The following is a 22,149-nucleotide window of genomic DNA, read 5'->3' as shown; positions in this document are numbered from 1 at the left end:
CAATATCTACAACGGGCACATCAAAGACGTTTACTGTAAGTCTTTCTACGACAGACCAACGGACCACGAGTGCCCATGTCGGTCAACCAATCACGTACCGTGGTACCGCGCGTCATCTTGCGTCACAATGCGCGACGCCGTAGCCAATTACCTCCGGTACGTGTCTGTAACGCGCACTTTGAATGGCTGCATCTGTATATTCGACGAATCACTGCCCACTGGGAATGTTCAATTATGCGGCTGTTTACGCCAATTTAAAACATGTCATAAATGTTAATCGACCGTCTAAAATAAAAATGAAATCGAACCATTTCGACGTCTGTGTGGTTATTATTTAAAAAGAACACAAAACATGAATTAAAATCAACACAATATTTTTATTATACATTCGCTGTTATAGCGCTCAAGCTTTTTATAATACATGTTACATTCAAGCCATTTTATTACAAACATTTTTAACTACATTGCTCACGCTTTTTAATATACATTTCAAGTCATTTATCACAAACACACATACCCACAGAAAAAAATGTTACAAAGTCAACCATGTGGGTCTAGGTATTAATGATCATCTCCTTTCTGCGGTTATCTTAGAGACCGGGTCGGCCGTCGACATCTCTACCAGTTGTTTTAAAGTTTTGACCGATGCTGCACAACCCAACTGGGTAGCCTTGAGTTTTTCAAGTAGCTCTCGGTTACCAGCGTTGGCTAGCAAGGTGCCCGGCATGTTGATTTCTGCCATAGCCTCCATGAACACATCCCAACCTTTTGGCTTCTTACCGACCACAACTGCTTGCTGCTGCGTGACAGCCCTGACAAGACCAATCATGTGAGAGCCCTCAACGGGTGCCCCCTTGTACACAAATTCCCCCTTTTCATTCCAGGCTATTAATGGTTCATTGCGGGCCATAGTCTTTAACAATATCTTGGCATTTCTCCGGAACCGCTGAGACACGCTGTCCAAAATATACCCAAAGTCAGCGTCGCTCGATGACGGCGGTTGTGCTAACTTGCGTGATAGCTCGGCGGGTGCATTTTCCGGTAGTACAACAGTTAAAGTCCCCTTTTTGGAAGTCCCCTGGCGTACTAATGTCAAATACGGTTGTAACACCTCACTGTACAATTTCACTTTTTCATATTCGGCCAGATGTGAGTTCTGAAGAATGTCTCTCATTTCATCATCCAACTGACGGGTTGTTCTTTTTCTTACATCGCCCTCAAGCCCAGACTGCTCTCGGAGTCGATCGAGCTGTTTCTAAAGGTTCCAGGTACATTTTTCAGCGTGCTCCATTATTGACGTTGTACAAGCCCCGTAATCAATGGTACTGCAATACTCAACAGGGTCCCGATAAAACCACCAGACTGGTTCACCAAGAGTCTCTTTCTTTTAAGAGAAAGACCCTTTTGACTCAAAGTCTTTATAAGCTTACGCTTTCTCTTCAGGGTCCCAAACTGCTTAGCAGATAACGGTATGTTCCCTTTCAAGGTATTCAAGGCGATTTCAGCTATGGCCTGTACAAGATCATTTGTAGCCCCGCAGAGAATAGCTTTCCGCTGACTGGGGCTGGCTTTCACCAGAAAATGTAAGAGTCAGGTTTCTCCGAACAACATGACAATGCCCTGAACGTGTTTTTTCGACTGAGTCTGTGGTTGCGAGATCCCCGTTTTTTAGATTTTTTAAATACATAAGCCGTGGGTACATCTGGGGGGAAAAGACCTCTTCGCAAGCGATAGTCATCTGGGGTGTCGGCATTTAAATCCACCAACAAGTAACCGAAAGGTTTTTTTAGTAGCGTCATCGAACGCTTCAAAAAAAAATGTGGCTTTACCGGGGTACATCTGCCGGGACAGGGTTGTAATCTGTAGTTTATCTCTAGGGTTTTTAAACAGCACCATGTACTTTGTATCTAACGCAATGGTTCTACTTTTCCAGCCTTGACAAAACACATTTTGGACGATATACATGATGCTGAGGTTTCGGTGGTGTACGTATTTGGTAAAAGCTTTTTCTATCTCATTATTTTCACACGCAGACTCCATCAAATCATCAACTATTATCAAATTTACTCTACCCTGCGGCAGTAGCTGGTCGTCGGAAAACGACGTCGGTAGTCCTTCTATAAACTGAATGTATGGAAATTTCACAAGCAACTCAGCGTATAGAGGTTGCCAGCAGCTGTAACACCAGACTATGTTTTCGGGTTTACGAGTCATAACGGTATCACCGTTCTCCAAGAGCTGTTTTATAAAATAACTTTTACCGCAATTCGAGGGTCCGGACAAAATGCATGAAAAAGGGTGTTTTAACCTGACATCCATCGTGTTAATATCCGTAGGGCAACAATGTCAAATTTTCTTGCAGCACCCGCTTGTCGTACACCACCTTCTGGGTTTTCTTTAAGGTCCAGGTCTCAATGCGCCAATCCTTTTTAACACGCACGATCATCGGCTGTTGAATAGAAATGTGTTTAAATTTCCGGCACTCTGCATAAGGGTTAACGCCATAGTCAAAAACCAAGTCCCGCAGACTCTCAATGTTAACTTTTTCACAGATGTTCACATTGAGCGTAATGCCTTTTACCTTTAAACAGGCTTTCCCTCCAGACAGTTTGTACCCGTACGACTTGGGTCCTGTTGATACAAACTCGGTGATGTGTTGTCCAGCAGCGATTTCGCTGGTCAGCTCACCCAAGTAGTCACCCAGCCCCGGATTCCACTCACCCTCCCGGCTCACAAAGATAACGGAATCTGTGTCGTGGTACAGACAGCAGCCTTGCAAAGCATTTAGCAGATTGTATAACTCCAAGCGGGCATAGGCAGTTTTAAAGCTAGCGATGAAAATGTTAGTGTTTGAATGGCCTGTATAGTGGTGTTTAGTGTGTTTCCACGTAACACAGGCTGTGTTTTCATCGATAAACTCACAGGCTGACACCTCATGATATGGTGTAAATAAGTACCTGAATAATTCATCGGGCTTTCTCACAATGGTGGTCTGTGGTAAATTGTCTCTTTGCCCATACTTGCCCCACAAACTGTTCAAGGCAATTTTTGAAAGCTGTCTTTTGGCCGGATTCTTTTTAATGTTGCCGGGGTCCAGCCAGACACCCTCTTTTTCATAATATTCGCTGATATATCTTTGTTGTTTCCCGACATCTGTACACCACTCTGAAAACCCCGAAGCTTCCTGTTTCCCTTTCAGATGCAGTTTGTTGTAGTTGGAAAAAAGATCGTGGGAGGCCTTTTCGAAATGTCAAATTTAGTAAATTTTACACGCTCTATACCCCAGATCTAAGGCCATCTGTAATTCCGGGGTGCACCAGACACCAGTCAAGACGCGATCTTCATCACTGTGCTCGCAGGGGGTGGTCTGTTTTGTTTCAGCACACGTACGACACAGTGTGAAAAACAGTTTTTTGTCAATTTTGGTTGGAAGAACTGGAAAGTACAAACGTCTGGGTGGGTAAACTTTCACCTTCGCTAAACCGAAATACCGTTTTAAATCTCCAACCCTGAGTAGGGTTGAACCACCAGCTCTCTGTTTAATAGCTGCACAGGGACACATTTTCACCATTCATATGTTTGTAGTTAAAGAAAATAAAATACTGGCATTTTCCTGCCAGCCGGCAGTATTTCTTCTGCACTGACGAAGATTAATAAAGAACTTTATTTCATCTTTCGCAGGCTGTAATTTCCAGAAAAGGAAGTGAATACTTGTATTAAGCTAAATCAAGCCGACGGAGATGCACTGCCATTGTTTTTCTTCACTTTTAAGTGGAGAAAGTGGATAAGCAAGATTTGTATTTTATCTTTCGGAAGTTGTATGAATTTCTTGAAGTTCAGAAATAGCTTGTTCCAGAAAGGAAATGAACACTTGCTTCAAAGTAAATCAAGATGTACTGTATGTCTCTCTCGCTCTGTCTGCTCTTATCTGTTCACCTCTCTCCTCTTCTCTCTGGCAGTCTGTGTAGAGTATCTGAAGGGAATGTAACACCACTTGGCAAAGAAGAAAAATTCTCAGAGGTAGAATAAAAAATCAATATTCTCCTGGTTCTCCTCTGTGAACTGGGCTCAGGGCTCACTCATCTGGCAGCTGTGGGCTCTGTTCCAGGTCAGAAGCAAGAAGTTTCTATTAACCCTTTCCAGGACCTCCATCCCTTCAGTATTACTGTCTTTACTGTATGTCAGCCTCCAAACATGTTTTATAAATATTTTATAACACAAGTGAGTGTGGAATTATCTTAGTATTTATGTAATAAACACCAGCAGTGACACTGTGATCAGTATATTGATTATCAGTAGCCAATGGTCTAAAGGTCATGTCTACAATAGTGACCAGTTGACCAGTCTGTAGCTCTGAGCAGTGGGACTCAGATCACACAGAAGACCTGTCTGTGTGTGATTCCACACCAGCCCTGGGATTCAGCTGCTCTCAGAAGTGTCTCACAGACAGTCTTATAAATTTACAATTAGATTAAGGCTTGTAACAGTTATACAATTAATTTAAATCATCAGACCACCTATAGAAGTGAGAGCTGGGTGGAAATAAAACCAGTATACACATTTTAACCTCCAGAATCAGGAGTCTGATCTTCCTGGCTCTTATACTCTGAAGATTCGTGTAAAACCCTTAAAAGCGCTCATTTCAGGGACTCGTGCTTGTTCTCTGCTGCTCCACACGGGAACGCTTTGTAACGCATTAATCTGCGAGGTAAACTATTTTTTTCCTTTTTAATGAATTTCATTCCTTGTTTTGTCGCTCTCCTCCTTCTCCAACTGTTATGATTCGCTTCTCTTCACAGCCCGGTGTGTTTTCATTTAGAGATGTTATATCTGTAAGAAAAGCCACCCCAGGCCCCAGACAGGAGTCTCCTCCAGCGGAGACGCGCTCTGCTCTGTCAGAAAGAGCGCTGTGACGTCACAGACACCAGCCGGGTCTCAGAGAGCGAGACCGCAGGAGGTGCGCTGAGCGCACAGAGGGGTGTTATTGATCACTTATCTATCGACAACCAATTAATTCAACTGAAGAACCGTAGAATAAATGATTAACTTCACCGATTGGTGAGTACTGATTCTTTTCCGGTTCTTGACCCTGTTTTAAATATCTAGAAAACAGTCAATAAAGACTGTATCGATCAATTACCATAGTGCGTTTAATGTTAATAATGTTCAATCTGAAATTAAACAATGATTATTCATATTATTATTTAGGTAACTGTATCCTAGAGCTTAGAAAATTATATTCCAAGTTGATAAATGTATGTAAGTAACAGTTTAAATGCATTTTTTCCAGTGTTTATAAATCATAAGTATGGTAACCACGGCGATAGGCGCCACGTCACTGTACGCGTCTAGGTGTCTCGCCTTCGTCACAAAGAGCGATGTGACGTCATGGGTAGCAACTAATTCTAATACTAGTGTATTCATGTTAATATTAGAGAGTACAACTGGTAGTTTTCATGTTAGTGTTCATGTGAGTATTAATGATGATAGCGATACTGATAGTTTTAGTTTTAATGTTCATATTCATGTTAATATTAATTATAATTATAGTGTTACTGTTAGAGTATTAACAGTAGTAGTAGTGTTTGTTTTAATGATAGCTTAACTGTTATTATAAGTAGTTTGTGTCAATGTTATTGATATTGTTATATGTATGTCTTAGTGATAGTGTTACTGTTGTAATATGAGGAGTTATTTGTGTTAGTTAGTTATCGTGTATCTGTAGATACCTGTGTATGTGGTGTCTGTGCATGTGTGTCTGTAAGTGTGTGGTGTTTGTTAGTGTGTAAGCATGTGGGGTCTCTGAGTGTGTGGTGTCTATAAGTGTGTCTGTGAGTATTTGTAGCGTTTCTTTGTTTCTGTGAATGCATGTCTGTGAAAGTGTTTGTATGGTGTGTGTCTGTGAGTGTGTGGTGTCTGTCAGTGTGTAGTTGTATATTTGTAAGTGTATGTGTGGGTATGTAATAATAAGAAATTATTAAGAAAGTCTTTGTCTTTTAACTTAAGCGTTCAGGATCCAAGCCCGTGTGCGGACGGTTGTGTTTCTTGAATCTCTTGTAATCATCAAAAGTCGTTGTTTAGTCCTTCAGTTTTTTCTCGAGTTGTCCAATGGATATTTTATACAATCCATACTTTTCATGCTCTTTTGAATTTTCCTTCACTTATGGAAAAAATTCAAGGTGTTCTTGTCGCTGTGCTCCACATCTAGACAAGAGCACTTGCAACAGTACAGGACACGCAGTGAGGAGTTCGTGCAGCTTTCAGCTCAGTGTGGAGTGCAGAATGAGGACTTGCTCGCTGAATGATCTCTCAAGAAATCCCTGGTGAGATTCAACAGGTGGCTTCTTCAACAGCCACGACAAGTCTGAAGACTTTCTCTGAATTTCCTGAATATAACGTTAAATTAGTTCAAATAATTTGGTAGTTAACACAACTAAATGCTTTGGAGGTATATTTAAAACAGCAGAGCAAGGCTTCAGGCACTTCGAGTAGGCATGAAATTAATTGTGTAAACCTGGATCTGTATAATCAAGAGTTCATTTGTTCATAATATCTTTTTATACTTGTTAATTGAATATATCAATTGAGTATATCTGTTATATTTTTGAATGGGATGGGACTGTACACTGGTGGTTCCCAGGGGAAAAAGTGGGTATTGAGCCATTGGACATTCAGAGATTATATGTTGTGTGGGCGAATGTAACCGTGTGCGAAAGTAAAAAAATCCTCTTAGATGATCAAAGAATAAGTTGGGTGGGTGAATGTAACTGTGCTCTAACAATCCTCTTAGATGAAGTGCTACAGATGCAGCCCCTGAAAGTGTATTCGACTTACCTGTATAGTACTGCTGACACAAATGCTGCACGCTTGGGTTCGTAACACAAGAACCAACATAAATTCAACAGGGAGCTTCTGTAGCTGAAAACACAGATGAAACTGCTTGGTAGAACATCAGACTTTTAATCTGAGGGTCCAGCGTTCAAGTCCCTGTTCGGGCGGTTGTGCTTTCCTTAAATCTATTGTGAATGTCATTATAAATCGTCTTGTATCTTTCACTCTTCTAGCTGTACTGTGGTTATTTTAAATGTTCATCACTTGCATTTTCTTTAGTGTTTCCTTTCACAAACCGAAAATGTTCAAGACGATCTTGTCACTGCACTCCACGGAGATAATCTAAATGAAATCACAGTAGAGTACAAGACACGCAGTGAGGAGCTCACGCAGTGAATACTCTTGAATACGACAAGAGGAAAGGCACACTACACATCTACAGAACATCACGTCCGAGTTTATATTGACATCAGAGATTGGACGCAAAGCAGTTTTTTTTTAACAAAGGTTCATGGGAACCTGAATATCTTTGCTAGAAGTATTTCAGAATCACAATCAAATCGAGTACGATTTGCACAGATCTACAGTCTGCAATTAAAATACGGTTTGTGCCTTTTAAAAAATACGCTATTCAAAATGTTTCTAAAACTGGAGAGATATGTTTCGGAATGCGTCTTCCTGTAAAAATAAAATATCTGCATGTATCTACGCTATACGCAAAGTCTGAAGCCTGCTCCACAGAAGAACTATATTCAGAGGGCAAAAGAATTGAATATTTCACCAAGTGAGAGGAAGCATCTTAGAAAAAGGAGGTGCAGTCACTTCTACACATCATAACACCACATAGTCAGACTAAAACTGCTGAAAAACTACTCTCAAGGGTAACCCGGCCGAGCGCTATAAGGAGCTGGATTAAAGCTCCAGTCTCTTCGGGGGCGTGAGTTGGAATCCCACTGCTGCCCAGTATCTCCTTGTTAAGAATAACGGTTTTGTTGTTGTTGCTTCCATGTGATTTAATCAGTTTCAGTAGAATTAATTTGAACAATCATATAATAATCATATTTGTTTTACTCCTCCTATATTGCAATTTGTGCACAAAGATTTAATTTATTTATTTTAAAAACGTGTTAGCCTTGATGGGAAAAACAAGTGACATGGGAGGTGCGGTGGCCATGTGGTAAGGTGTTGGTCTTGTAAACAAAAGATCACGCGTTTGAATCCCCTCCGTTCCTGTTTTGTTTACCAAGACTTTCCTTTATCTAAATCGTCAATTGTCTTGCCATGTAGAAATCTCTGTAATAACAAGAAAAGAACTGTCAGTAGTAGTTAATAATCCTTCGACAAAACAATGGGCACATTCAACACCCCAGCCTCCACTGCTTGTCAGGATGGCCGAGTGGTCTTAGGTGGCAGACTCAAGGACTCAATCATGTGTAGTGACAGTTTTATATTATTCACAACACAGATTTCCCTTCATGTTCATTAAGATGTGTAATTTGTATGTTGGTTGTATAAGAACAGTTTCTTCAAAAGTCCTGTCAATTAACAGTGGAGAGCTAGCCGACGTACGTCTTCATGAAAACTCTCTTACAAGTGTCTTGAGCAAATCTGCAAAATTTTAAAAATAGTTTAGCTCAAGATGCAACGGGAGTATAAACGAATTCTCCCGCCCTCCATTCCAAGATAAAACTCCATGTGTGATTCTTATTTTCCTTGAAGTTAATGATGTTGGTCATTATTGGAAATTGCCCGGTGATATCAACTCAGGTACTCGGTTGTTACGTGCTATAATTCGATACATGCAAAGTATTTGTATTCCCACCAAGTCTCAAGAAGGTCAATCCCAGTGGGCAAAAGATGTAGAATAAACGTCTATTAAACACATACCTTAGACGTATAAATGTGGTCCGTAATTAGTCTAGAATGAAATTCTAATATACGTATATTGTTATACACCAATTATACATCTATGATTATATGTCCATTATACATAAATTGTTGGAGTTCTATTATACGGATAACTTTAGAGGACTATAATACATATATGGTTAAAGGTCTATTATACATCAAAGATAGGTTTTATAGGCATCGAAATTAGTAAATCAAGCCAATAATTTGGTTTCCAAATTTATTCTGAAAATATACAATCATTCACTCCTGAAAAATATTGAGTTCAAATTATACATTATATACAATATTGTAATCAACATATGGCTAATCATCAAAAATAAAAAAAACACAACTAGTAAACTTCAGCTACAAATTCTTGTAACATGGCAATATATTTACAAACACAAACTAACTACGTGAACATGCTAATATTTAACTCAAAACCACATTTTGATTCAAATATAAGTTTCAAAATTTACAACTTGTATATCTCCAAGAAAATCTTATTACAATGTGAAGTTAAGACGATTTTTACTGTTCACCATTTGCAAAGCCCTGTCCAATTGTCCTAACAGTTAGGACCAGCAACTTATCATTTTCAGTGTCCAGACTTCCAGGCCCACTGCCTTGCATATGCATTCTTCAAATAACGCATTGTGTGCTCCTTTATTTATTTTTCTGTTGCTGTTGGGTGGGGTTTCAGCACCACAGCTAGGAAAAATGTTATAATATTAGTACTCAGATAAATGATGATTAATCTCTTCTTGAACATAATCTAAAAAAAGAACCATTAAGGTTTACTAAGCTCAAAGCTTAATCAATGTATTAAGTTTAGCTTGCATCATAGTAATTGAGCAATAAAGTCTGTCCTAATTAAAGAGTACCCAAAGTTTGAAAGTACAACATAGAATAAGAGTACCTTTAATTGCTCTAAAAAGATTTGTGTCTCCCAGGCACCTCTTTTGTCTTTGATCTTTCTGGTTTGTGCCAGCAAAGTTGAATTCCACCATCAGTTCATTTGTATTAAGTCTGAAAACCAAATTATGACTGAGCTTAGACATTTCTCAAGCGAGTTTTCACTCATTGTTTATTTACTCAAATATTTAGTATCAAATGTACTACTGTAATCCTTATATTTTAAGAGACAATTTAGCAGTTTTACACCTTGCAAATTCAGTGGTTAACAAGGTATCTTTAAGCTAAATTTTGTTTATATTTTAACTTGATCAAAGTAAAAATGTAATGTAAAAACATTTAAAAAATCTATAAGCAATACCTTGACAACACTGTGAACACACTCTCTCTGACATCACTGTTGCCTACTCTCCAAAGTTGGTTTATCTGGAAATAATATTATATTAGAAATAATATTAGAAGTTATTTTTACTACTGGATCTTCACTAATCAACTAATCAGACATACCCATTACACATTTTCACATTTTAACTCCACTTTTCTGCAGTATTTGCTTAGTCCTAGAATACAAAGTGGCCATATTTCAAAGTTCAAAAGTTGTAGTAATTTTTTAGAACATGAAGCTTTTTATAAAACACTTTATTTTGGCATTAAAAGATTAGCAAGATTATACATTATAAACTAAAAATAAGAATGTATGCCAGAGATGGATCCTATTAATCAGATGTAAGCTGATATAATACAATAATGACCTATCTGTAACCTAGAATACTAGTAGTGAATATTTTCTACACCACAGAGATAATATAATATCATACCAGTAGGTTTTGATTGTCCATGTTGTCAAGGACTCACTTGTGTGTACAGGACTCTTCCATTGTGCTCAGCCTCTTGAAGTAGAATTGTGAGTTCACCAGTTCTGTACACTTTCCCGCATGCCTCAGTTCATCTCTGATCTCTATCAGGAGACCCAATACCCGAAACTCTGAAATCATTCACATTTTGTATCAGCATTTGTAAGGAATTAGGTCAGGAGTTTTTAACACTATTGTTATATTAGCATTACTGTAGTGTTGCTAATGTGCTACATGCAATTTATAATCTTAAAAATGTAAAATTCCCACATTTGTAGTTGATTTTGTGTGATCTTCACCTTCACACTATTTTATATGCCATTTATTTCTTATTAACGTACTATTTTTAATCAAAATAATATTAAGACCTGTATGTATTCAAATAGTATTATCATTATTTATACTTACGCATCAAAAGACGATTGCTGAGAAAAACATGACAGTATTTAACCTAAATGGCAAACAACAAATATCAGCAATGCATTGTGGTATATAACCGGAAAAGATGCTGTGTTAGATATGTTTTCAATTTCAATTATATATGCATTTATTAATGTTGTCAATATTATTACGGTTGCAATTTAACCATGGTGAGAATCCCTGCCTGTCATACAGGAGAGTAGGGTTTGATTCCTGACAGGGAGCTAAGGAGCTTTTTCTATGACCTGTTTACAATTTAAACTTTAGTGTGAGACACCTTTCTTCTACAGAAATCTATTTTTTTAAAAAGGAGATGAATTAGTTATAACAACACAAAACATCAAAGTGAAGTTGCTTTTCAGCAACTCCTTGGTTACATAGGAATTTAGTTTTTTTGACAGCACGGTCATTTGCAAAATTAAACAAGGAATTGATTCACTCCTGTGGAATACTGTATAAAATGGAAGATGGGTTTGATATGGAAACAACAACACACATTTTAGTTTTTTTTTTTCCAATTGTACTCCCATCAAAGTGACATAAGAAAAGTCGTTGTCAGAAGTGGGATATGAAAACAAGCCACCAGGGGAGACCGATGTAATAACTTCACCAGAAATATATTGAAAACAAATGGGCTGTCACTAAGAAATTCATAGAGAAATACAGGTCCCACCATAAAACACCATAAGGAGTGCAAAACATGTTAAGTTATTTCTGTACTTCATCAGTGTTGGTAAAAGAGGGACTCAAGGACACAAAGATTCTAGTTTGGGAATCAGGCTGATGAAGGGAAGTGTGACTTTGGACACAGGGCACTGCAGAGAGGAACAAATGGCGCAACGAAACAAAACACCAAAACCCCAGATTGAACCAGAAACCTTTAGAGCATCAGTCTAAGGCTTTCTCAGCTGAGCTATTTCAACCTCTGTGTATGATCCAACCTCTGCTGTCTGCAGTAGCCTCCCAAAGTTCCAGCATGAGTGCACGAAGAGGAGTGGTAGAGTGTTACTGCAACGTCATTCAGAAGGAAAGTGATCCAGCTCAGCTCTCTGATGTTTGGTAGATACATCTTCTTCATGAGTAATGTAGGATCAACTTCTTCAGGCTCGAGGAAGGGCTTGCATTTCGGCAGCAGTAACTGACTGAGTAGTGACTTCTAGGACCTGGTCTTATCAGGTTGCTTTGCCAAGTTTGTCAGTTCTGCTGAAATGACCTGTCTCTAGGAAATTTAGGAAGCAGAAGAATGACTATCTGAAAGGTGACATGATCTGCTGGGTGTTTGACTTGATCATGAATGACACAGGAAATGCGAATTCTTGCAATAAGACAAAACAAAATCCATAAAACACTGGCAGAAGTGCAAAATGTGAGAGGATAAAAAGACACCTGTTTCTGCCCGATTTCAAACAGGGGATCTTGTGCATGTGTGATGAACGTGATAATCACAATATTGCAGAAATGACAGCAGCACTGAACGTGGCGAGACGTAAAAGATTGTTAATTCCCTTCAAATACTCACAGTGTGTTTATTCTGCTGTATTAATTTACTGTGGTCATCAGGCAGTAACAAACCTGTTATCTACACACTGTTCCCAGAGCTGGATAGGTGACTCCACATTCTACAGCTCTCTAGCAATAGAGGAAGTCAGACTACAGAAATGGAGAAAATCTCCTCTTCAGAATGTGGAAATATATTCCTGAGAGAAGTCCTTTCTCGAAGTTCAACACTCTCTGCAAGTTACCCATTCCCACCTTGCGCAGGGTAGTGGTTATCACATTCTCTTAACACACCAAAGGGTTTCAGTTTGAAAGCGGGCGAAAACAAGTGATCACTTTTCGCACATTTGTCACTGCTGACGTTGCTTTATGAATCTATTTTCTATACTGTGCTGATCAATTGGAAACCAAAAGGCGAAAAAGACACGTTCCCTCACCTAAGGTTGAATATTAGGAATCAAAACTGCTCGAGTGTATGGAAGCACACAGCTTTATTAAGATTTCCAAGTGCAAGATCTTTTTATTAATAGAAGACCCTATTTATGTTGTATGAGAAATATTAATATTAATACAGAATCTTTTTTCACCAAATAAATGGACTTCCTGACTTCAGAAAGCCTTCTAGACAAATACTAAAAGAGCAAAAATTCCATTTGGTAAATGAAATGAAAACACATACCCTACCAAACCTCGAGTACAGGCCATTCAGGGTGATAATACAAAACCATTTATAATTCAACAAATAAAACCTGTCAACTGGTAATCACCACTTATCATAAAAAAATAAGTAGCAATACACAGTAGGTGACTCTTGGGTGCAAGTTAAATCCATGCAAGAAGGGGTTTAGTGTTATATTTCCAAATCAGATATGCAAATGAGAGATCTGGCCCAGCCAATCTCAAAGCTCCCTTGGTCTGGAATGGAGCTGCTCCCCTCTTCTAGTTATTCACACTGGAGTTAGGTTACATATTAGCACATTTCATCTAACAGTTGCTCCAGAAACAAAAAACGTAAAGAAATGACCTGGAATGTGACCTCACCTATTAGAATGTAGTTCAACAGATAACTTGAAAACCTTGTCATAAGATTTGTTTTGTTCTACAAAATATACTTTATTCCGCAAAAAAAAAACATCTCAAAAGGAACATCTCACACATATTAACACTCCATGTAATAAAAAACAACGACGTAACGGAGATTGATTGTCCGTTATCAATCTTTGCAAGTGGGGGCGAATTTGAGCATTTAACAGAGTTCCTCCAAACCTAGCACTTGCTATTTTCCTTTAATCCCTGTATAGGGCCCAAAGTCCTTTCCAGCGCTCCCTCGCCGTGGGGAAACCCCATTTGGCGACTAGGCGCTTCGTCCTCCTCCTGAGGTCCGATGGGCTCCCGCAGCGCCCGACAGAGGTTGCAGTAGAAGATGCAGTCGAGTTTCATGGGGAAATGTGGGACATCTCGACCCCCTTCCTCGACCGGCTGACACATCCGTGATGTACTCGTACTTGCCGCCCCAGACGAAGCCGAAGATCATCCCTTGCAGCGCTCGTCTGAGTCTGGCCGGCAGCGGGTACACCACCGCCAGGTAAACCAAAGCCGGCAGGATGTCTGCTTTCAACACCATCACTTTCCCTGTGTAGGACAGCGACCGCGTTTTCCACAGACCCAGCTTCGCGTTCACCTTGGCGATCCTCTTGGTCTAGTTGTTGGTCTCGTTGTCCTGGCTCTGGAAGGAAACCCCCAGTATTTTGAGGGGCTCTGTGCAGAGCTCGAGACCCTCCGGCGCCGTCGTCCTGTGCTTCCAGGGCCCGAAGAACTTCAGTTTGCTCTTTCGGCGGTTGAGTTTCGACCCCGAGGCTCTGGAGTTTTGCTCCATGACCTGCAGGGCCCTCCTCAACCCCCTGTCTGACCTCAGGAACAGCGTCGTGTCGTCGGCGTACTGGGAGATCTTCAGGGTTTCCCCCGCGCCTCCCGGTATCTCCAGGGTCCCGTCTCACCGTCTCTGCTAAGGGCTCTGGCACCTTGCCTTTCTCCATGGACAAGAGTGCCGCCTTTAGCTCCTCGGCCGCGATCGGACCCTCCAAGTCCTCCCTCACCTCCTCCGGTACTCGTGCCTTCGCCTGCCTCCACCTCCGTCTGCTTTTCTGAAAAGAGCTCCGTGTAGAAAGCGGTGGCCGCTTCTACCTTGTTGCTCTCGTCCAGCACTTCCTCTCCATCTCCCCGTCTCAGGCCGTGGATCACCCTCTTTTTCTGGGCTCCTCGGACCTGATTGAGTTTGCGGAGCCTCTCCTTCAGGTCCCGTGCCCAGGCTGAATTGAAGGCTCCTCCCCCGTTAGCCGAGCTGTACTCCTCCTCTAGTTGTCTCTGGAGTCGTGCAGCTTCCTTCCTCTCCCTGGCCGCCTTCCATCTGCAGTACGTCTGTGCCAGGGTTCGGGTCCTGTCTTTCACCGACTCCCACCATTCCACCATGGAGCTGTAACCGTCTCTCAGATCAACCCAGCTCGCGTAGTCTTTACGAAACAGTGCCTTGAAGTCGTCTTTCTCCAGTATCTCCTGGTTCAGCTTCCAGTACCCACGACTGAATGCTGGCAGGTTGGTGTAAGCCACCACCGTCAAGCGCTCGTGGTTGGAATACCACTCCGGGGACACCGTCGCCAACTCCAGGGAGCAGGTTGTGTGCAGAAAGATGTAGTCTAGGCGGCTGCACACTCCCCGGGAGTTTTTCCATGTCGTTCCGGTGTCGTTAGGGCGGCACCGTCTGAAACTGTCTACCAGGGAGAACTTCTTGAGTAGCGACTCCAGCTCTGCCGAGCTAGCGTCGCTCCCCTTCTCCCGGTCAACGTTGAAGTCCCCGCCAAGCACCACCTGTCTGTTGGTGGTGCAGCAGCTGGCCAGGTCAGCAAACACTTCCTTCAGGATAGAGGGTTCTGTTGGAGCATAGACGTTAATTGCTCTCAACTTCTGCCCCCTCCAGTCGATGTCTGCGACCAGGATCCGGCCCTGCACCACCGAGAAGGAGGAAACCAGCGTCATCTCTGGGTTTCCGAGGAGGATTCCCACTCCGGAAGAGTGGACCCCTCCTACGCTCCAGCATGATTCTCCCTTCGTCCATTCCCTGGTGAATGTCAGCTTGTCGCTTTCATCCTTCAGGTGGACCTCCTGTAAGAAACAAACTGAGAAAGACTTTGAGGCCAGATCATGAAAGACTCCTCGTCTTTTCAACGGGTCTATCAGCCCTCTCACGTTAGTTGTTAGAAAGGTAAGTTTCACAATCATGATTAAACAAGTGAAAGTTGAACCTCCTCTCTTTGTGCTTACAGTGGAAAACTTGGGAGTCTACATCTGGGCACTGTTTAGCCTAGATGTAACTCCTCTTGTTCGGGTCCTGGGGGGAATATGCTGGGCTCCCTCCAGGTCTCGCTGGGGACTGAAAGGTAAACATGCTGGACAGGTCCAGTCCTACCATCAGTCCCGGCTCCAGGGCGGCTTCAAAGTAATCCTCGTCTTCCTTGAGGGTACTCTCCACCACCGTTTCGGGAAGGCTTTTTTCTTCCCTTTCTCCAGGAGTTTCGGGGACCTCTAGTTGCTCCTGGGCCTTGGGGGAGGGGGGCTCCACTTCCTGGGCTGCCTCTTCGTGTTGTTCATGGGCCTCGGGGGAGGGGGTTCCGACTTCCTGGGCTGCCTCTTCCTGTTGTCCCTGGGCCTCGGGGGAGGGGGTTACCTCTTCCTGGGCTGCCTCCTCCTGTTGTCCGTGGGACTCGGGGGAGGGGGGTTCTGTTTCCTGGGCTGTCACTTCCTGTCGTCTTTGGGCCTCAGGGGGGAGGGTTTCCATTTCCTGGGCTGCCTCCTCCGGTTGTTCCTGGGCCTCGGGGGAAGAAAGTTCCGTTTCCTCTAGGATGAGGAAACGGTTCTCCCTTACCACTCTTTTCTTTTGTCCTTCCGAAGGTGGATCCGCACTGCATCTCTTCTCCCGCTTTCTCTTTCCCTTCTTGCTGGGAGTTATTAGGGCCCTTTCTCTGGTCAGCCATTTTGTCTGTCGTCCTGGCAGCCATCTTGTGGCACTGGTGCGGCTGGGGGTGTGGCCTCGGCAGTTTCGGTTCTCTGCGGGGGAGGTGCGGGTTCTTTGTTCTCACCTCTCTCCCTTTGTCTTGAGACCGGTTTCTGCCGGCCGGCTTCCACCACCTGCGCAAACGAAGGTTTGCTTACCTTGCATTGGTGAAGGGGGTGCTTACCTTTTTCTCTGATCATTTTCGTTGCCTTTTCATATGAGGCGTCCGTGGCCATGTAGGCGTCCATGTATCTCTCTGCCTTGTTGTCTTGCAGGCAGTAGAGATCTCCGGCCACCAACTGCAGGATCCCTTTCAGGAAGGTAATGAAAAAGGATTTCGCAGTTGTCATCGTCTCTGTTTTCTTGGTCCAGTGGAACCGGATCAGTGTCTTCTTGTCTGCCATCTGGAAAGGAGAAAAAAGAAAAAAGGAAAGAAAGAGAGAGAGCAAGGTCCTGTGGAGAGGAGGGTTTAGCTGCTAAAGGAGCAGCAAGGGAGCCCTGGCCTTTGTCCTTGTGTGCAAAGCCCAGCTAGGTGCAGGCGCAGGAGGAGAGAGAGAGAGGGAGCGGATAGTCCTTCCGAGTCGCAAGGAAGAAAGTAAGAACTGCGGGCAGGTCACGAGTACCTACTCCCCGCCTAGAGGCCAAGAAGGCAGAGAGAGAGAGAGAGGGAGCGGATAGCGCTTCCGAGTGTCGAGGAAGAAAGCAAGCACTGCGGGCAGGCCACGAGTACCTACTCCCAGCCAAGAGGCCAAGGAGGCGGAGCAAGAGAAAGGGGGAGGGGAGAGGATAGAGGAGAGAGAGAGAACGTTGCTGCCGGATCCCACCCAGCTCAGCTGCTCCTTGGCCTTAACCCCCTAGGCTCAACCTAGGGCGATACCAGCTCAAGCATTCTTCAGGATCTTCGATCGCCTTCTAGAACTTTCCTTGACCCCTTCCTTGAAAGGGACTCCGTGAACGCTTTTACTGCTGCCACCCTGATGAAGGCTCATTCAGAGGATGGCTGGCAGGAAATTGGTAAGAAGAAAAAGAAAAAGAAGAAGGTAACAGGTGAGACAGAAGAGAAATGTGTTTTGTAAAGACTGGTTCCACTTTCTTATGTAATATGGCTCTAAACATAATTTCTCTTAACACCAGAGGTATCAATGACAGAGTTAAATGTCAGTCTGTCTTTGATTACCTCCAGCAGAGAGAGGGAGATGTGTTGATGTTGCAGGAGTGTGCTTTAGCCTATCAAGAGAGGTATAAAAGCTTTGAAGATAGGTGGGATAAAGGGCCTTCTGTTTGGTCAGGGGACAATAACAACAGAGCCTCTGGCGTGGCCATTCTTTTCAAAGGATGGGCTTTCAAATTGAAAAGTATTCAGAGGGTCATAGATGGCAGGTTGCTGTCTGTGGATGTGGAATGGGGGACCATTAACCTGCGGCTAATCAATGTGTATTGTCCTACTGACGTGGGAGGAAGGGTGGAGCTACTCAAGGCACTCTCTCCCCTATTGTTATGTAGCACAGACGTGATAGTGGGAGGGGATTTTAATTGTATCTTAGAGCACACAGACAGGCAGTCTAGCTCTCCGATAAAATTGGATTCCAGCTCACTGGCCCTGCAAAACTTAGTTCAAGACTTTAAACTCTCAGACACATATAGATGTATATATCCCACAACAGCAGGATATACATGGTCAGGGAGGAATAGCAGCTCCAGAATTGACTATTGCTTTGTCTCAGCGAGAGTGAAAGTTGTTGGGGTCACTCTTCAGCCTGTCTTCTTCTCATATCACCAAGCTTTAGGGTGTAGAGAGGAACTCCAGGGCGGGACTGTCTTTGGCCCAGGCCTCTGGAAACTCAACACAAAGCTGCTAGAGAACGACGGGGTAGTATCCCGCTACAAGGAGAAACTATCACAGTGGCTGTCCTTGCAGTGTCTGTATGGGTCAGTAGGAGAGTGGTGGGAGGAGGTGAAGGTGAGGACAAGGGCTTCTTTCATGGCTGAGGGAAGGAAGGCTGCCAGACGGAGAGGAGTGTTAGCCAGGAAACAGAGGCAGCTGCAGCGTCTCTACATGATGCTGCACAGTGGCTTCAATGTGCACGAGGATATCACCCTTTTAAAAAAGGACATCCGGAGCATAGCGGAAGAAAGTAGTCGAGGAGTGCTGTTAAGAAGCTGAGTGCAGTTCTTGGAAGAAAATGAGAAGTGTACTCGCTTCTTTTTCAGGAAAGTGGTAGGCTCCAAGTCTGTCATGGAAAGTGTAGTTGATGAGGAGGGAAGAGAGAGAACAGAGCCGAGTGCTATCCTCTCCTGCATCGAGGCCTTCTACTTAAGACTGTACAGAGGTAAAGGATGAAGAAATTCATTTTTTCACCTCAAAGCTAGAAAACGTTTTGAGTGAAGAAGACAGGGAAGTACTAGAGAGGGATTTGACAGTAGAAGAGCTGAGACAGGCTATGGAGAGCTTACAGAAGGGGAAAACTCCGGGTGCTGACGGGCTCCCTAAAGAATTTTATTGCACCTTTTGGGATCTGCTTCAGGATCCGCTACTGCTCCTATTCGAGGAAAGCTATAAGACAGAATTGCTGCCTGACTCCTTAAGAGAAGGCACTATCTCTCTCTTGTTTAAGAAAGGAGCAAAGAATGACATAATGAACTGGAGACCCCTCAGCCTGTTAGGCGTGGACACTAAGATCCTGTCCAAAGCCCTTTTCCTGCGCCTACAAAATGTAGTGGCCTCACTGGTAGGGAAAGAACAGACTTGTGGGATAGCAGGACGCCTGATGAGCGACAACCTGGCCTTGTTGAGGGATGTCTGTCTGTACTCGGAGGATCGCTCCCTCCCTCTGTGCATTTTAGGTGTAGACCTTGAAAAGGCCTTTGACCGCCTAAACCGGCAGTACTTAACATCGATACTTGAGCACATGAAGTTTGGCCCCATCATGAGAAAGTGGATTAACCTGCTGTACACAGGTAGCAACAGCAGAGTAATGGTTAATGGCAATAGATCACGCCCCTTTGAAGTCTGTTCAGGGGTGAGGCAGGGCTGCCCATTATCCCCCTTGTTATTCGTTTTGGCTATGTAGCCCTTAGCCTGTGCCTTGCGCCAGGATCAGGCCATTAATGGGATACCAGTGCCTGGAAGTGGGGGAGGAGAGGTAAAGACATCTCTATACATGGATGACGTCACCCTGCTCCTCTCTGACAATGCCTCAATTAGCAGAGCTCTGCAGTGCTGTGATCGTTTCTCTTTGGCTTCCTCTGCAAAAATTAACAAATCTAAGAGTGAGATTTTTTATCAGAACTGGAGGGAGCCAAAAGAAGGACATGATCTCAGGCTGCAAGAGAAGAGAATTAAGGTCCTGGGGGTGTATTTTGGAGAAGAGATGGGAACAGTAAATTGGCAGATCAAATTGCCAATCTTAAACAAAAAACTGATGCAATGGAAGGACCGAAACCTCACCATGACAGGGAAGGTGCTGGTCATAAAAGCCCAGCTCTTGCCTGTCTTGAATTTTCTGGCTTCTATCTTCCCAATCCCACACCGTGTTGCAGCGGTGCTGAGGAGATGGATGTTTCATTTTCTATGGGGTGGGAAGCAGGAAAGACTCAGAAGGGAAATAATGTACAGGCCGCTACTCTCAGGGGGGAAGTCTGTCCCAGATATTGCCATGAAGCTGCTGTGCATTTTCCTGGCCTTTGCAGGCTTTGCACCAGCACCTGAAGCGCGTACCTGGACTTTTTTTGCCAGGCCCTGGGTAGGTAGCGAGGTGTTTAGAGTGTGGGGTGTCAGACCCAAGCTGGATGTCCCACTCTCTGACACATGCCCTGCAATTTATGGGACAGTTAAAAGTTTTCTAAGATCTCACCCAATTGGCCATATTCCCCTCCGAGATGTCAGCATCCAAAAACTGGAAGATTTCGTTGCACCGCAGAAGAATAGGCAGACCCCTGTGGGCATTTTAACATCAGCCCAAACAAGGAAGGTGTGGAAACACACATCCTCTAACGTCCAGAAACTGGAAGATTTCGTTGCACCGCAGAAGAATAGGCAGACCCCTGTGGGCATTTTAACATCAGCCCAAACAAGGAAGGTGTGGAAACACACATCCTCTAAGTTTCTGTGCAATATTCACAGAGATTTAGCCTGGAGTGTCGCCCACCAGTGCTTACCAGTCCGAACTTTCTTGTACCATAGGGGCCTCACCCCCAGCCCTCGCTGGGTTAGGGTGGGCTGCGGCGAGGAGGAGACTGTGACCCATCTCCTGTGGTCCTGCTTTTTTGCTAAGGCCTTCTGGGCACAGTTTGAAGATTGGTTGCAAACTCTCTCGCTCCAATTTACCCTGACCGCTGCTTTCGTCATATACGGCATCCCTCCTGTCAAACTTCCTCCTGACGTGTTTGACAGGATCTGGGCCGTGGTGAACAGTGGGAAAGACGCCCTGTGGAGAATGAGGAACATGGGGCTCTTTAAAGGCATCGAGGTCCCAGTCAAGGCAGCAGGTAGCCTGGCCCTGTTCATCACCGGAGAGAACTATTACTTCAGAGATCTGTGGAGAGAAGGGAGGGAGGAAGCAGAAAATCTGTGGGAAATAGAGAGCATAGGTCAATATCTCAAGAAACTGTGAAAAACATTATCAAGTTTAAGTAAAGTATGTGATTTGCACCAGAAAAAAAGAAAATTGTTGCTATGTAACTGGTACCATGTCAAAATGTAATGAGATGTGATCATATATACTGTTTTAAGTATGTATATTAATGTAAACCTTTCTAATTTGTGATGTCCTGAATTTTTTTATGAAAAGAAAATAAAGTTCTTAAAAAATCGGTTCACCCAGGGGGAGGCTCGGCCATTGCACTCCGGCTGTGCTGACCCCTGCGAATTCCCCAAATGTGGGAATCTCGACTGCATAATTTCTGGTAGTGGGGGACTGCGTTCACGCTCTCCCCTGATGTGCTTGGTCCAATATCGGATAAGGGAAAGTTACGACACCACGAGCTGCGATAGGATCCCAGTTCGAAAGGAGTCGATGCCACTGCTGGTTCCCGGTTTCTTTTAGTTAGAGGTCCAGGGAAGCATTTCAAGCTGGTTCCACTACTCCTTCCAGACATTAATTCCCTTTTCAAAGTCAGTCGTCTTGCTGTAGTCTGCATTATTTAGGCTGATTATCGAGGTTAGCCTTTATTTGGTCATGGGGGCCTCGGTACTGTATGCTAATTCCCAAGACAGTTTCACCCGTTTTCTGATTGCTAGGTTCTGTACCAGTGCAGACATGTCAAACAGTGAATGGCTGTACCTCTATTGTATCCGTGCTCAATTTGGGTGGGCAAAACGAGAAAACAAGCGTGCCGTTTCCTACACATCTGCAGTCGCCAATGCGCATTCGCAGTATGTCCCGGGACGCAATTCGGCCTCATTTGCATAACACCAGACCGGCAGATCACTACGCAAGCTCGCGTCGTGCGCCTGCCACACACCGAACAAACACCGGAGCCTTTTCAGCAATTTCCAAAAAACGGGCCTGCTCGCCTACCCACAAGGTTTGTCTCTTACCCGCTCTCCAGAGCCTGCTGCCTTCTGTGCTGTTCTCTCGGCACCGCTGCAGCGCACACAACTCCTGCAGCGCGGGGAGAAAGTTTCCACGCTCCGCCGCAGGGAAGGCTCGCTCCGTGCGCACACGTCCTCTCAATGCCAGTTCAACAAGTGCT

General features: G+C 43.7%; 1 protein-coding gene and 2 non-coding genes across 3 annotated transcripts in view; 1 reads left to right on the top strand and 2 right to left on the bottom strand.

Moving 5' to 3' along the window:
- The window catches only part of LOC148812526 (uncharacterized), a 140,764-nt gene that overhangs the window by 93,943 nt on the left and 24,672 nt on the right, over positions 1-22,149 (bottom strand). The gene's annotated exons all lie outside the window — the stretch shown is intronic.
- On the bottom strand, positions 13,002-13,059 carry LOC148812530 (U7 small nuclear RNA). The gene has a single exon (XR_016086339.1). It is a non-coding gene; the product is annotated as a U7 small nuclear RNA (small nuclear RNA).
- Positions 21,229-21,392, top strand: LOC148812529 (U1 spliceosomal RNA). Its single transcript, XR_016086341.1, has one exon. It is a non-coding gene; the product is annotated as a U1 spliceosomal RNA (small nuclear RNA).

This window comes from Atractosteus spatula (assembly GCF_055471065.1).
Source record: "Atractosteus spatula isolate fAtrSpa1 chromosome 10 unlocalized genomic scaffold, fAtrSpa1.hap1 SUPER_10_unloc_2, whole genome shotgun sequence".
Lineage (NCBI taxonomy): Eukaryota > Metazoa > Chordata > Actinopteri > Semionotiformes > Lepisosteidae > Atractosteus > Atractosteus spatula.
The sequence above is the reverse complement of the archived record's forward strand: the minus strand, read 5'-3'. Positions and strand labels throughout refer to the sequence as shown.